We start from the raw sequence: 15,555 nt of genomic DNA, 5'->3' as shown, positions 1-15,555 counted from the left end.
TCACTAATATATCCATACTACCTAAAACAATCTATAGATTCAATGCAATCCCTATTAAAACACCAATGGCATTTTTCACAGATCAAGAACAAATATTTCAGAAATGTATATGGAACCAAGAAAGACCCCAAATAGCCTTAGCAGTCTTGAGAAAGAAGAACAAAGAAGGATCAAAATGCCTGATATCAAATTATATAACAAGGCCACTGTAATTAAAACAGTATGGTACTGGAACAAGCACAGACACATAGATCAATGGAACAGATAGAGAGCCCTGAAATAAACCCATGTCTCTGTGGTCAATTAATATTTGACAAAGGGGGTGGGAGTATAAGATGGAGTAAAAAGAGCCTCTTCAATAATGATTGTGGAAGATCTAGAGAGGTACATGCAAAAAAGAAAGAAAGAAAGTAGACCACCACCTTATACCATACACCAGAATAAACTCAAGATGGGTAAAAGACAAATATGTCATGACAACATTAAAGTCCTAGAGAAGAACATAGGCAGGAAATTTTCAGATATCCTACACAGCAATATTTTCACTGATATATCTCCTAGGGCAAAAAATAAAAAATAAAGGAAAAAATAAACGAGTGGGACTACATCAAAGAAACAAGCTTCTGCACATCTAAAGGAAACATCATCTACATGAAAAGGGATCCAACCATATGGGAATACATTTGTGCCAATGATATCAGACAGGGTTTGATCTCCAAATTTTATAAAGAACTCATATGACTAAACACTAGAAAGACAAACAATTAATTCAATTAAAAAATGGGCAAAGGACCTGAACAGTTACTTCTCCAAGGAGGACACACAGAGAGCCCACAGACATATGAAAGGATGCTCAATATCACCAGCCGTCAGAGAGATGCAAGTTAAAATCACAATGAGATACCACCTCACATCAATCAGAATGACCATAATTAACAAATCAACAAACAAGTGCTAGTGAGGATGTAGAGATAAGAGAACCCTAGTGCACTGTTGGTGGGAATGCAGATTGGTACAGCCCCTGGGGAAACAGTATGGAATTTCCTCAGAAAACTAAAATGGAACTGCCTTTTGAACCAGTGATCCCACTGCTGGGATTATATCCTAAGAATCCTGAAACACCAAGTCAAAAGAACCTATATACCTCTATGCTCCTAGCAGAGTTATTTATAATAGCCAAGTGCTAGAAACTGCCTAAGTGCCCACCAGTAAGTGAGTGGATCAAAAATCTGTAGTACATTTACACAGTGGAATTCTACACAACAGAAAGAAAGCAGGAAGTCCTATCTTCCATGACAGCATGGATGGAACTAGAGAGTATTATGCTAAGTGAAATAAGCCAAGTTGTAAAAGACAAATACCATATGATCTCACCTGTAAAAGGAACCTAATGAACAAAAACAAATTAATGAGCACAATAGAGCCAGAGGCATGGAAACATGGAACAGTCTGACAGCAACCAGAGTGGAGCTGGGAGGGGGATAAGCATGGAAGGAAGGGGAAGGGTCTAGTCAAAGAGCATGTATGAATGACCCATGGACAATAATGTAGGGACTGACTGTGGGAGTAGGGGGCGGATGGGTTGGAGGAGGGCAAAGGGTGAGAAATTGGGAAAACTATAATAGACAACAATAAAATATTTTTTTTAAAAAAAGAAGCAGCAGCTCTGCAGAGACAAGTAAAATGCAAAGAAATCCAGGTACCTGCTTTTTACATCATTTCCTTTAGCATTTCTTCATAAAGACCACCTTCTGTGTCCTTTGCTAAGCCTCAGGCACCAAACTGCATGCAAAAAGGTAATTCTATTGTCTATTAATCTGTGAGAATCTTTAGGCTGAAGCAATTTGTTCTTCCCTTTGCCTTGTCCAGTGAGACCTCTCTGTGATATTCTCCAAAAACAGGCAAGCAAAGAAGATGCTGCTTCTCGCTTCACCACAACTTACCCTGGCATTGTGGTAATAATACCACCACCACCCATGTGTTCAAACAGGAGTTAAAAGGCTCAAGGACACTTCACTAGGACTTCCACCTGGGATCAAGGCCAACCACAGCTTGCCAAGAGGAAAATAGACAAAACCACAGCAGGAGAAATTGTACTTTCAGGTTCTGAGAAGAAATGAGAAACAAGGTGGATAAGACTTAAATATAAGTTGTGACACCATAAAAGTCCTAGAGGAGAACATAGGTAGGAAAATTTCAGATATTCCAAGCAGCAATATTTTCACTGATACATCTACTAGAGCAGGGGACATAAAGGAAAAAAAATAAACAAATGGGACTTCATCAAAATAAAAACCTTCTGCACAGCTAAAGGAAACAGTAGTAAAATGAAAAGAGAACTAACAATATGGGAAAATATATTTGCAAATGATACCTTGGACAAGGGTTTGTTCTCCAAAATATATAAAGAACTCACATGACTCCACTCCAGGAAGACAAACAACCCAATTAAAAAGTGGGCAAAGTACCTGAACAGGCACTTCTCCAAGGAGGACATACAGAGGGCTCAGAGACATATAAAAGGATGCTCAGGATCACCAGATGTCAGAGAGATGCAAATTAAAACCACAGTGGCATACCATTTCTCACCAGTCAGAATGACCATCATTAACAAATCAACAAACAATAAGTTCTGGAGAGGTTGTAGAGAAAAGGGAACCCTAGTGCACTGTTGGTAGAAATGAAGGCTGGTGCAGCCTCTATGAAAAACAGTATGGAATTTCCTCAGAAAACTAAAAATGGAACTGCCTTTTGACCCAGCAATACCACTACTGGAATTATACCCTAAAAATCCTGAAACATAGAGCTGACTTCTGGCCAAGATGGAGGTGTAGGTCGACATATTGTGCCTCCTCACAAAACCAAAAGAACAACAACAAATTTAAAAACAAAAAAACAACCAGAACTGCCAGAAAATCAAACTATATGAAAGTCCAACAACCAAGGAGATAAACAAGAAACATTCACCCAGACCAGCACATAGGGTGGAGACGTGCAGCCAGGGTGCAGAGGACTTGTGGTGAGGCAGTGGCTGGAGGAGCAGGTGGTCCACCTTTGCATGCAAATAAACCAAGAGGAACAACTAGGGGGCGAGACAGACTGCATAACCCAGGGTCCCAGTGTGGAAAAATAAAGCCTCAAAACCTCTGACTGAAAAAACCTGTGAGGTTTGTGGTGTCAGGAGAAACTCCCAGCCACACAGGAACTTGTTGGAGAGACCCATAGGTTCCTAGAATGTACACAGACCCACCCACCCAGGAATGGTGTCCCCAGGCACAGCTGAAAGCCAGCAGAGAGCAGATCAACTGGCACTGTTCCCTCTCTAACCCCTCTGACAGTGACACAACACAGCGACTTGGGTTGCCCTGCCCTGGTGAACACCTAAGGTCCTGCCTCTCACTACATAACAGGCACACAGAGACAAAAACAAAAATAAAAATAAAATGACCCAAATGAAAGAACAGATCAAAGCTCCAGACAAAATACAACTAAGTGACGAAGAGACAGCCAACCATCAGATGCACAGTTCAAAACACTGGTAATCAGGAAGCTCACAGAATTGGTTGAGTATGGTCACAAAATAGAGGAAAAAATGAAGGCTATGAAAAGTGAAATAAAGGAAAATGTACAAGGAACCAACAGTGACCTGAAGGCAACCAAGACTCAAATCAATGGTTTGGAGCAGAAGGAAGAAAGAAACATTCAACCAGAACTGAATGAAGAAACAAGAATTCAAAAAAATGAGGAGAAGCTGAGGAACCTCCAGGACGACTTTAAACATTCCAACATCTGAATCATAGGAGTGCCAAAAGGAGAAAAGGAAGAGCAAGAAATTGAAAATATATTAGAAAAAATAATGGAGAACTTCCCCAATCTGGCAAAGGAAATAGACTTCCAGAAAGTCCAGGAAGCCCAGAGAATCTCAAAGAAGTTGGACTCAAGGAAGCACATACCAAGCACATCATAATTACATTACCCAAGATTAAAGAGGAGAGAATCTTAAAAGCAGCAAGACAAAAGGAGAGACTTACAAAGGAGTGTCCATAAGACTGTCAGCTGATTTCTCAAAAGAGACCTTGCCAAAAGAGGCAAGAAGGGGCTGGAAAGATGTATGCAAAGTCATGATATGCAAGGACCTAAATCCAAGAGTACTCTACCCAGCAAAGCTACCATTTAGAATGGAAAGGCAGATAAAGTGCTTCCCAGATAAGGTCAAGTTAAAGGAGTTTATCCTCACCAAGCCATTACTATATGAAATGTTAAAGGGACCTATCTAGGAAAAAAAAAAAGATAAAAAATATGAACAGTAAAATGGCAACAAACTCACAACTATTAACTGAACCTAAAAAAAAAAAACACACAAAAAAACAAAAATGAACTAAGCACACAACTAGAACAAGAACAGAATCACAGAAATGGAGGTCACATGGAGAGTTATCAGTGGGAGAGTAGGAAGAGGATAGAGGGAGAAAAGGTATAGGGAATAAATAGTATAAATGGTAGGTAGAAAATAGAGGGAGGTTAAGAATAGCATAGGAAATATAGAAGCCAAAGAACTTATATATATGTACTACCCCTGGACATGAACTAAAGGGGGGAGTGCAGGTGGGAGGGGGTGTGCAGGGCAGAGGGGAATAAAGCAGGAAAGATGGAACAACTGTAATAGCATAATCAATAAAATGTATTTTTTAAAAAATCTTGAAACACCTATTCAAAAGAATATGTACCCCAATGTTCATAACAGCACAATTTACAATAGCCAAGTGCTGGAGGCAACCTAAGTGCACATCAGTAAATGAGTGGGTCAAAAACTATGGTAGATTTACACAATGGAATACTACACAACAGAAAGAAGGAGCTACTACCCTTCACAACGGCATGGAAGGAACTGGAGAGCATTATGCTAAGTGAAATAAGCCAGGTGGTGAAAGACAAATACTATATGATCACACCTTTAAGTGGAACCTAATCAACAAAACAAAGAAACAATCAAAATACAACCAGAGGGGACTTCCAGCAAGATGGAGGCATAGGTGGACACACCGTACCTCCACGCACAACCAAGATTGGAACAACAATTTAGAGGCAGAATAACACCCAGAACTGACAGAAAATTTATCTGAATAGAAGTCGGACAGCCAAGAAGTTGAAATAGACCCGTTTATCCAGAACGGTAGGAGAGGCGGAGACAAGTAGCTGGGCGCAGGTCAGGCGCGGGTGGCGGCTCAGAGAACAGGGAGAATTGGGCGCATAAGGCAACCAGGAGCACGTAAGGCATCTGGGGTGTGCAAGATCGCAGCGGGTGGACCCTGGGTATGCAAGCGGCAGCTGGCAGACCCAATGAGGTGGCAATTGTGGAGCAGGGGAGAGAGCACAACCAAGGATCCCAGGAAAGGGACAGAGATCCCACGGAGAACAGAGCTACCGCCATTGTTCCCTCTCGACCCCGCCCTCATGTACAACGTCACAATCTAACGACTGGGATGCCCTGCCCTGGTGAACACCTAAGGCTCCACCCCTCACCATAAGAGGAGTGACCAGACCAGAGAGAGAGAGAGATGGCTCAAACAGAAGAACAAATCAGTGCCCCAGAACTCATCCTTTTGAGCAACCAAGAGATAGCTAACCTATCAGATGCACAGTTCAAAACATTGGTGATCAGGAAGCTCACAGAATTGGTTGATTTTGGGTGCAAATTAGATGAACAAATGCAGTTTACCATAAAAGAGATGAAGGAAAATGCACAGGGAACCAATATGATGGGAAGGAAACTGGGACTCAAAACAATAGAGTGGACCAGAAGGAAGAAAAAAACAACCAAACAGGAAAGAATGAAGAAATAAGAATTCAAAGAAATGAGGAGAAGCTTAGGAACCTCCAGGACACCTTCAAACATTCCAACATCCGAATTATAGAGGGACCAGAAGGAGAAGAGGTAGAGCAACAGATTGAAAATGTATTTGAACAAGTAATAAAGGAGAACTTCCCCATTCTGGCAAAGGAAATAGACTTCCAGGAAGTCCAGGAAGCTCAGAGAGTCCCAAAGAAGTTGGACCCAAGAAGAAACACACAAAGGCACATCATAATTACATTAGCCAAGGTAAAAATGAAGGAGAGAATCCTAGAAGCAGCAAGAGATAAGGGGACAGTAACCTACAAAGGAGTTCCCATCAGACTGTCAGCTGATTTCTCCAAAGAGACCTTACAGGCAAGAAGGGGCTGGAAAGAAGTATTCCAAGTCAGGAAAGACAAGGACCTATATCCCAGATTACTCTATCCAGCAAAGCTATCATTTAGAATGGAAGGGCAGATAAAGTGCTTCTCAGATAAGGTCAAGTTAAAGGAGTTCATCATCACCAAGCCCTTATTTTATGAAATGTTAAAGGGACTTATCTAAGAAAAGAAGATTAAAAAAAAACATGTATAGTAAAAAGGACAGCAAACTCACAATTATTAACAACCACACCTAAAGCAAAACCAAAAGAAACTAAGCAAACAACTAGAACAGGAACAGACCCACAGAAATGGAGATCACATGGAGGGTTAGCAACAGGAGGGTGGGAGGAGGAGAGACAGGGGAAAAGGTACAGAGAATAAGTAGCATAGACTGTAATTAGGAAATGGACGGGGGGGGGGGTTAAGAATAGTATGACAAATGTAGAAGCTGAATAAGTATGACACATGGACATGAACTAAAGGGGGGAATGGGGGGTAGAGGATGTACAGGGTGGAGGTGAGTGAAGGGGGGAAATGGGACAACTGTAATAGCATAATCAATGAAATATATTTTAAAAAGTACAACCAGAGACATTGAAGAACAAACTGACAGTAACCAGAGGGGAGGGACAAGAGGAATAATGGGGAAAATTAGGGGAAGAGCCATCAAAGGACATGTATAAAGGACACATGGACAAAGCCGAAGATTCGAGGGTGGGAGATGAGGATGGGTGGGACAGGGGAGAAGTGTTGGGGGAGAAAATGGATACAACGACAATAACGACAATAAAAAAAGTATTAAAAAAAGAAATGAGAAACAATGGAAAGCTTTCAGGTGTTTCATGCCCTACATTTTACATCTTCCATTCAGTCTGGGATGAATGGAAGCTATTCCACCAAGGTGTCTGTTCTTTCATCTTCCTTCCTGGCCTCTTGTTTTTCTGGAAGTTTCTAAGGATGCTCATGGAATCCCACCCTACCCCTGCTTTGTCTGTGACAGTGCCACCCCAAACTATTAAACTCACTGTCTCATACAAAGTAATAATAAAGGTACCAATATTATATAATAATACTTATCAATCAGTTCTTATGTTCCAGACATGTGTCTGGTATACTCTCGAGTTATTATTGGAGGACATGATCACTAGTTAACTGGAGAGCTGAACTGGGGCAATTGGAAGTTCTTCATTCCTCCCCTGTCTCATTGGAATGTAAGTTCACTTCCTGCAGCTGGAGCCATTTCAAGGATGCACACTTGAGACAGCTGCTGTCAATCCCACCTGGATTGTATGCATGACTGAACCCAATTAAGGTCTCTGTGTAAACTTTAAAGGTTTTGTAGTGCCCATGCAGAGATCTAGTCATCTTGCAGCTGCTGAAGACAAGCCTCCTATGTAAGTTCCGGTGGTTGTTAAACATACCACCTACTAATCTGGAGTGGCCTGACTCTTATTTCGGTCTCTCTCCACCCTCTGTGTAAGGGGCCAATTTCAGATTTCACCTGGGAAGCTCCCAAGTTGTCAACCAACAATTATCTTCACAGTAGCCTATGAGGTCAAACTGCTCCTAATCTCACTTTATCAAAGATGAAAGTGAAAGGACAGTCAATTTGCCTGATGTCACACAGTAGTGGGCAGAATTGGGATTAGAACCAACACAGTTTGAGGACAGAACCTGAACTCGCTACTCCTCTATCACATTGGGTAAGCCGACCTTTCTCATGTTCCAGCTTCCACAGCTGGGACTCCCACACCGTAATTGGGGTCTCCTAACTGCAGGCTTCCAAGAATCAAGAACAAATCCTCCTCTCAGACAAAAGGTGGTAAAGGGATCTACCTACATACATAGGACCAAGAAATCCTTCCCTGTGGTTCCAACCATGAGAGCATAACCCAGATACAGAGCTAAATTTCTCACTTGTCCCCTGGATCTGAGTCACTGTGTAGATGATCTACTAATTACACAGCCCTTCACTCATTCATTGCATAAATATTTTTGATTACTACCTATCAGTCATAAAAAAGAGAGAATGCAGCCAATTAACAATGTTATTATGCCCATACTACAGATGGGAAAACAGAAATTGAGAGGTGAAAGCACTTGTTTGCTGTCCTCAATCTAGTAATAGCAGAATCAGTATTTGATTCTGGGCCATCCTTTTTTCTGAGATTTGTGTCCTGCCAATATACTCCTCCCTTTGACTCCTTCATCATTTTCCAAACAGCAACCAATTCTCTAATTTTTTGATGGGGTATCCTACAATTCAATATAATTCTTTCACTAAGTATCAGAGTTGACACCCCCCAGATTAAGGACTTGGTCCCACAAAGACCAACTATAAATGGGGTCCTCAGGATACCTGCATGTTTTTCCCAGACAATCATAAATTCAGGAGTTCCCATGTCTCATCCTCAGGTTTGATAATTCACTAAAATGACTCTGGAACTCAGGAAAGCTCTACACATATGATTTCAGTTTTATTATAAAAGATACAACTCAGGAACAGCCAAATGGAAGAGTCATGTAGGGCAGGGTATGGGGAGTGGGGGAGTGCAGAACTTCCATTAATTTCTGTGGGCAAACCACTATTCCAATACGTCAAGAGGATCACAAACTTGGAAGCTCCCCCAACCTTGTTCAAAAGTTTTTAATTGAGACAAGAATTACATAGGCAAGATTGATTTGTCATTGGTCATTGGTGATTGAACTCAATCCTCAGCCCTCCTCCACTCCCCAGAAATTGAAGAGTGGAATGAAAGTTCCAACTCCCATGGCAGTGTGTAGCCAGTCCTTCCCTTACAACTATCGGAGGGGCTACCTTGAGTCATCTCATTAGCATAAGCTCAGTATGGTAGAAAAGTTATCCTTATTAATAACAAAAGACACTCCCATCACTCAGGAAATTCCAAGGATTTCTGAAGCTCTGTGCCAGGAACTGGGGCCAAGAAAATGTGTGTGTGTGTGTGTGTGTGTGTGTGTGTGTGTGTGTGTGTGTGTGTATTTTGTTTTAATTATACCTGGGCCCCCCAGGAATCAGAGCCAAGGACTGAAACTATGCTACCTGCCATAGTTTGACTTCCCTTAAAGGAGTCACCTGCCTTGATTCCTATGAATGCTTCCTGGCTCCCCATCACTGAAGTTCTGTCCACTGGACCAGCTGTGCCATCCCTTCCATCCCAAGCCTGCCTCACTCCAGGGATCTGGTCTCCTTTCCAGAACTCTCCCCACTCTAAGTCTGCAAGACTTAACTGTAAGAATTAACTGTGTCATGTTCCACCAGATACCTATGTAACCCAGACATGCCCAAAGTACAGTTGACTTTGACAGTCATGGCAGACCACAGGCTCTGGCGCTGAAGAAGTGGAGAAAGAGTTGGGTTATATGAATCATAGCAAGGGAAAAAAATCTACAGAGTATTAGATTTAGAGAATATTAGTCTCCAATATTATTAGAACACTTCTCTGGCTACACTAGCTAGGCCTGTATCAGTGTTTCCATTATAAATCCTATTTCCGAGAGTTTATGACTTGCTGTAAAAATTCAATCAAGGCTGAAAAGCAGCATAGTAAGCTTGCAGTCCAGGAAGAGCTTTGATTCAAAAAAGGATAAAAAGTTAAGATGAAACAAACAAATAGAAAAGATAAAAAGGAAACAGGTTGTTTAAAAAGAAAACTAGTTTTCACAGGTTATTAATTCCCATGTGCAGAGAGGCCTCTGAGGACACAGAAGCCCAGTGCATGTCACTCCATGATGTGTTTCCCAATTGGAAAAGCTGTAGTAGCAGCATGTGTTAACCCTGCTCCACAGGGTCCTCAGGGGAGCAATGTCCCCCACCAAGGACTGCATTTAGAAAAACTCGCAGGGACACATAACAAATCTTTGCTGGTTAAGTAAAATGTAGGGAGGGCACAGGAGATGCTCAGTAAGCTTATACTCTCTGATAAGGTAAAGGCAAATTATGATCCAATTACTCATTTCCTTAAAATGAAGCAACTATGTCTCTTTTCCTTTAGAGCATATTTTGAGGAAGACACCTAAGACTTCTGTACATATGTAACTATTTATCCAATTATAATTTCATTATAAAATGGCCTGAGGAATGAATGTCTGGCACTTTTGCTAGCAGTATTACCACTAATCCACATTCCCAAAGAAAAAAAAAGCTTGTGTTAATTCAGAAATACCATCTCTCAAATGATGGAAGTGCATGCTTGGAATGTACAACAGTTTACCCAATTCCACCCTGCCAAGTTTAAAGATGGGTCTTTGCCCAGTTTTCAATAAAGAAATTTTGGGGCAGTTCAGCAGAACAAGGAAACAACAACCAGTTTTGAGGTCCAAACTTTTTACAGAGGAAGAATCCAAGGATGGCCATCTAGTTGGAGAGAACTTGTCTTGGGCTGTGATTTCACAAGTGATCATACTATGTTGCTTATGCCATTGGATGATTTGGGGGTGCTTTAAGAGAGAAATAATGGAAATTATTGGGGGACACTACTGCCTGTCTAATGTTTGCTTGCTGCTGCAAAAGTAGGACCCTGCATTCTGAGAGGTAATCTATCTGAAGCTCATAGTTTGATTGTAAAGTAGAAGGGTTGAGTAAAAGCAACAGGAATGGGATTTGTTTTATTAAGCTTCATTGTGTTATTAAGACAGCATGCAAGTTGTTTTTTATACATTATTTCTTATAAGCCTTATAAAAACTCTATGATATTGATATGCATTATTCATGCCCCTTTAAAAGATGAGAAGAGTAAGACTAACTTGCCCAAGGTTAAACCACAAGCAAAGTGGCAGAGGCAAGATTAATTCTACACCTTTCTGATTTCATAGATCTTGTCTCTCCACATAAACTCCTAACAATACTTCAATGAATAAATTACAGGACGGAAATTAATTTGAGATGGTCTGAAAGTTTTAGAAATGATGTAATCTAGGGTAGGACTTGGGAGAGGCCTGGCAATCATTTGTACAAATGAAGGCAGACGGTAATGATGCTAATTCCTTAAATCTAGAAAAGTAAGTTTAAGTTCAGAAAGTAAAAAGATTCTAGGATTAAAAAATAAAAAGCATCTAACATCTTTCTATTTATGTATGAATAGTCTTACTGTGAACTCTGAAAGATGAGAGCTTGCCACCTTTAAAGGCAGCAGTCTTTCAAGTCTTACATTCAAGCCTTTAATCCATTTTGATTTTATCTTTCTATGTGGTATAAGAAGGTGGTCTAATTTCTTTCCTTATTTTTTTTTGGCATGTATCTATCCAATTTTCCCAACACCATTTATTGAATAAACTGTCTTCATATGTACTTGCCTCCTTTGTCAAATATTAATTGACTGTAAAGACATGGGTTTATTTCTGGCCTCTCTGTTATGTTCCATTGATCTATGTGTCTGTTTTATGCCAGTACCATGCTGTTTTGATTACTATGGCCTTAGAGTATAGTTTGATACTGGGTATCATGAGTCCTCCAACTTTGTTCCTCAACAAAAAACAGAACTCTGTTCTTCTTTCTCAAGAACAAAGAACAAATTGTTGTTGCTATTTTGGGTCTTTTGTGGTTCCATATAAATATTTGGAATATTTGTTCTAGTTCTGTGAAATACACTATTAGTATGCTAAATGAAATAAGCCAGGCAGAGAAAGACAGATACCATGTGATTTCATTTATATGTAGAATCTAATGAATAAAACAAACAAAATTGAAACAGACTCATAGATACAGAACACAGACTGACAGCTGTCAGATGGGTCCAAAAGGTAAAGGGACTAAGCAAAAAGAAAAAAAAAATCATAGACACAGACAACGGTATGGTGATTACCAGAGAGAAAGGAGGGTGAGGGAGGTAGAAGAGGAGAAAGGTAGGATAAAATGATGACAGAAAAAAACTTGACTTTGGATAGTGAACACTATACAGATGACATATTATAGAACTGTACACTTGAAACCTATATGATTTTATTTACCAGTGTCACCCCAATAAATTCAGTAAATTAAAAAAAAGTAAACTATTATTTCAATTCTAAATAAATAAATGAAAGCAGTAGTGTTGGTGATCAAGCTATTGCCTCTTAGCTCCCAACCCACCTGCTATAATTTGCCTTGTGATGCTGAAGCTGGGACCCCACAAACAGTATTTCCGTTTTTCCAGCCAGTACCCTATTAGGCTCTGACAACAGAGGATGCCAGAGGGAAGTTGGAAGGCTGCAGGAGTGATTCTGTGCCCTTTTATGCTTTCTGTACCTACAGCAATACTATAGTAGGTTCCAGTTTCAAATGTTATTCAAAATTCCAGAACCAGCATCACTGCATCTCTTCAGAGATACCAGCACCAGGCAGCTGTCTGGGGCATCTTCTCCTTGATTCCAGATTTTAATAACCCAACCTCTTGCCTCTGTTCTTTCAGCTGTAGAGATAGTAGTTTCTATCTGAAGGTACTCAACTTACGTTGCCTCAGTGTTCCCTTTTGCCTTTAACTTTTTAAGCACCTGTTTAACAAATTCCTTTTATTAAATTCTCTATTCAAATAACTGGTATGGCTCATTATCCTGAATGGGCCCTGACTGATACTGAATCCTAAGAGAAGCTTCTTTAATCTCTTTTTGAAGTTCAATTCCCCTTGCTGCAAGAAAATTCTTTTTTATACGATGTCATATTAAAAATTAACCTAAATAATTTATATATACTTGATATATTTCATATTTATTATGCATCAAATCATTATGTTGAACATCTAAAACTAATATTATACAATATTATATGTCAATTATATCTCAATTTTTTTAAATTACCTATTGTGTCTCCAGCACTTACTTATTATGTGACTTTGAGCATAGTAACTTAACTTTTCTAAGGCTCAGTTTTGTTATGTCTACTACTGGGAATCAGTAAATATGCAGTAGGATTATTTTGAGGACTAAATGAAATAATCTATGTGCAAGCACAATAGCTGGTTCATACAGATACTTGTGATAAAATTAGAGCAAAAACCTCCCCAATTCCATAGTAATCCTAGTCCAATCCTATTTTTTTAAATAATCTTTCAACTCAAGGTGAACACGTGCTTACACACATCAAAGTAATTCATCTTTCTAGCCACAGAAAATCCAGGATGGACATGTGTTTCATGTCAGGCCAATCAGAATGGCTAAATGGTCACCATGACTATTCTAGGGTTATGGGAAAGTTATGACATTTCTTGCTTTGATATCTAAACCATAAAGCCAAAGAATCCCAAGACTCCAGGAGCCATCTTTCCCACCACTTGGGTGACCAACTCAACTTTCTTGGTTTTAAGTCTGAAAGTCCTGAATCTCAGGATAACCCTAACACCCAGGCAAATTGAGTTGATTGGTTACCCTACCATGGTGAAAACCTGAAGGAGGATGTATCCCCTACAAGAGAAAGGATGCATTTCTCCAAAGTAAGTACACAAATCGCTAACAAGCATATGAAAATGTATTCAACACCATTAGCCATCAGGGAAATGCAAATCAAAACCACAGTGAGGTGCCACTTCACACCCACTAGGATAACTATCATTTTTCTAAAGGGTGGGGGAAATGACAAGTGTTGGTGAGGGTGTAAAGGAAATTGGACCTTCATATATTACTAGTGAAAATGTAAAATGGTTTAGCCACTGTGGAAATTAGTTTGGTGGTTTCTCAAAAAGCTAAAATAGAGTTGCCATATTATCCTGCAATTTCATTCCAAGGTATGTCCCCAAAAGAATTAAAAACAGGTATTCAAACAAGTACATGTACATACATGCTCATACATGCTGCTGTTGTGAATTACATGATAGAATTCTGAATAACATTGTTCTCAATTAATGGTAATTTATTTTTAACCCATAATTTACTAAAATTTAACCTAGTTTCTTGTCTGGCTTTAGTAAAAGTAAAGAACAGCTTATTACTGGCTTATCTAGAAAGATAACATGTAGTAGAAAACTCTCATGAACTCCAGCTGTCTCTTTTTCAGGCTGAATAGTCCCAGTTGTTTCAACCTTTTCAAGCATTGCTTAGAAAGTCTTTTTTGACTGGTATCTAAATCAGAACAGCCATTATATTTTAGAAAATTACTTGACAGAAATGAAAGATGGATAGGAAATACAGAACTCCCTATTCTCATCAACAAAAGAAAGGGCCTATGGGTCTCACCAAAGAAATTCTGCCATCTCATCCATTGGAGAGTGAATGCTGAACAAATATTCTGAAAATTAATCCTCTTGTACTTCAGACTTTCCCACTCCTCCCTCATAATCACCTTCATGGTTTTTACATATTATTATGAAAAGGCTAATCACATTTTAATGTTATAGGCTGGGATTTAATTGTTAGTTTACAACTGAGTGGCCCTAAGTGGAGGGAACTAATTGCCTCTATAAAAATTTGAGGTAATTCTGTCAGGTGTTCATCTGGATCTCAAAATACCCCTACAGCCAATGAGTTCATCAGTTTGCTAATTTCCTATGAGAGATTAGATTTTATTAACTTTCCTAGCCCTCAATGGCTAGCTATATCACACAAAGACAGGCACACAAAGAAATTTAAGCTTGAGATAGCTTAAAACACACCATGTGGGTAGAATTCTCAGATGTGGTGATTTGGAGGAAACCTGACAAAATGTTGATAATGGTGAATAGTAACAGGAGCCATCACAAGATACACAGAAAGAGCCTCTAGGCAAGTCTTCTAACCTCTGGTTTCAAGTGCTTCTTCTGTAAAAGGAAGTGCTTGGCATAGACATCAGGTGCATCTATGGTTTTTTTCCAGCATCAAAATTTTGTGTTCTACATAGAAGAATGAGGTGGGTTATCAAATGAGTTCACCTATTATTAAGAAACATGGTAGCGAGGGACTTCCGGCAAGATGGAGGAATAGGTGGATGCACCGTACCTCCTCGCACAACCAAGATTAGAACAACAGTAATTTACAGATAGAATAACACTCAGAACTGATAGAGGATTTATCTGAATGGAAGTCGGACAGCCAAGAAGTTGAAGTGGACCCATATATCCAGACTGGTAGGAGAAGACGAGCTGGGCAGGCACGGGGCTGGTGCGGGTCGGCGGCGCACGGAGGTCAGGGAAAATTTGGCATGAAATCGGCGCAACAGCCATCTGGGGCCCAAGAATGCAGCAGTGATCCCTGAATATGCAAGCTGTGGCTGGCAGACCCAGTGAGGCAGCGATCGTGGACGAGGGCAGAGCTTGCAGCCCAGGATCCCAGAGAAGGGTCTGAGCCCAGGAGAACGGAACTACCGCCATTGTTCCCTCCCGTCCCCACTCCCGCCCCCGCCCCCACATATAACGTCACAATCTAGTGACTGGGGTG

This window comes from Phyllostomus hastatus, unplaced genomic scaffold (assembly GCF_019186645.2).
Source record: "Phyllostomus hastatus isolate PE091 unplaced genomic scaffold, TTU_PhHast_1.1 phas_contig_113, whole genome shotgun sequence".
In the NCBI taxonomy this organism is placed as follows: domain Eukaryota; kingdom Metazoa; phylum Chordata; class Mammalia; order Chiroptera; family Phyllostomidae; genus Phyllostomus; species Phyllostomus hastatus.
Note: the sequence above shows the minus strand (reverse complement) of the source record.